A 2,162-nucleotide genomic window follows, 5' to 3' on the forward strand; every position below is an offset into this window, starting at 1 on the left:
ATCTTTGTGATCTCGTCTTCTGTGGTCTTATCCGATGTGTACAGTAGTCCAATGGACTCCTGTTTGTTGATCTCGTATCCTGGCACTCTGCCAAACTCCTCTGTTGTTTCCAGTATGCCCTTTGTGGAGCTTTTGAGATTTTCCTTATATAAGATCATATAATCTGCAAATAATGATAGTTTCACCTCTTCCTTCCCCCAGACGAATAACTTTGATGTCTTTTCTATGCCTTATGTTGTTAGCTAAAACCTCCAGCATGGGCGGCTGGGATGAGTGGCGGAGGCACCGCAACCCCGGGGCACGGTGAGGCCGCACCCGGTGGCGGTGTCAAGAAGCGGAATTCTGTGGGGATCCCAGGCTCGCCTGCGCACCTCATTATCAAGGATCTTGGAGAAATTCACTCAAGACTCTTAGATCACAGACCAGTTATTCAAGGTGAAACCCGTTATTTTGTGAAAGGATTTGAAGAAAAGTGTCCTCCGGGAAATGAGAGTTCTTGAAAATTTGAAGAACGTGATCCGTGAAACAAATGAAGATACTCTTTCCCAAATGTATGGAGACTATGCAGGACAACTTAAACCAGGTCCTCCAGAGATTGCAAGCAGTTAATCCCTCAGTCTGTAGACTTCAACAGATGGAGCAGGAACAAAGAAAGATTCATAATGAGCATATACCAGCCAGTGAGTTGCAGCATGTAACCCAGTGGGAGGAGTTCATGAGAGAACAACATAAGAAGCAGGCGGGCGTGGATGAAAACCATAGGACAGCCATGGAGAGGCTTAAAGAACAATATGCTGAGATGGAGAAGGACCTAGCTAAATTTTCCACCTTTTAACAACTTGAAACTGAGCAATATAAAGCCCTGAGAAAATATTGACTCTGTCCTTCCTCTCACTGCAAAAATTATTCTCACCAAACCATTTAGCCTCGATTCAAGCTTAGCAGTATATTCAATGGCAGTCTTATATCAAAAGAAAGAAAGACCTTCAGGAGTTCTGATGAAATATTTTATAGAAGAAGAAGGATATATTTTTTTAGTTTTAAGCACCTACATGTGATTACCTAAACAGGCAATAAGATGAGGAAAAACAGGATAAATTAACTCTGTTAATCAGAATTGGACTTCATTGATTAGGTCAGAAAATTGTAAAGTATAGATGTCATAGTAAAATAAAACAATTAATAGAAGCTTATTATTGTGGCTTAAAAGAGGTCTGCCATGGCTCCCAGGGTATAAGAAAAAAGTATGAAGGATTATTCTATGAGTAATATAAACAAAAACAACTGTCGTTGGAGCAGTTAATATTTAAGGAAAATGGGAATCATAACATTGTCTCAACTGGCAATAGGTAGCCCTGTTGGTCTTCGAAGTGACTACAGGAAAGTGGTACACATCTTGCAAGGGAGCTTCCTGCCATTGGTCTCACTGAATGACAAGAACACACATTTGCTAAGTTTCGTGGCCTTCAAGAACTTAATATTTTCACCGCTTAAATATTCTCAGAAGGAAAAGCTTATCAGAAATACATTTTTACTTTTAGCCTAACAAGCACCATAATTTTGCCCATAGTATTTACCTCGTGTTTGTGTCTGTTTCGCTGTGGGTTAGCTTTAGGGTAAATCATGTCTGGGTTTCAACTGTTTGATGATAACTCAGCAAGATCTGCCAACGGTCCCTCTGGAGCTACATGAGGATGCTGGCTGTGAATAACCCAGAGTGTTTGCCCACATGGCAAATGACCAGTGTTACATGTAAATCCTTTGTAATGTTAACGTTTGTTCTCATAAGCAGGTGCATTAAAGCAAAATGTACCAAGCCTGTCACCACTGGGATCTTTAAAAACCTATGAGTAGCAGTCTAATTAAAGAACTGTCTGGTTTGTTTGCTTGTTTTTTGTAATAACTAAAATTAAAGGCAGTAACTTCAATCATTTGTGGCAAGTGAATTCAATGTATGGATCACTATTTTCATCTTCAGGAAATAAAGGCAAGAAAGTAAATATGCAACTTTCTCGTGTTATCTCAGAGTTGTCCCTGTAGAAAATTGACAATGCTTGCCTCTGTAATTGTATGACTTACTGTCAAAGCATCATTCTTGGATGCACGTTGGAAATGTGATTAAAGTTAATAGAGGAGATGAAAATAAATAAATAAATAAATAA

The 2,162-nt window shown here is 39.3% G+C and overlaps 1 pseudogene; it reads left to right on the plus strand.

Annotated features, from left to right (window-relative positions):
• The first annotated feature begins 269 nt into the window (after positions 1 to 269).
• On the plus strand, positions 270 to 857 carry LOC142456417 (biogenesis of lysosome-related organelles complex 1 subunit 5 pseudogene; annotated as a pseudogene).
• The last annotated feature ends 1,305 nt before the right edge of the window (positions 858 to 2,162 follow it).

Source organism: Tenrec ecaudatus, chromosome 9 (genome assembly GCF_050624435.1).
Source record: "Tenrec ecaudatus isolate mTenEca1 chromosome 9, mTenEca1.hap1, whole genome shotgun sequence".
NCBI classification, from domain to species: Eukaryota; Metazoa; Chordata; class Mammalia; order Afrosoricida; family Tenrecidae; genus Tenrec; species Tenrec ecaudatus.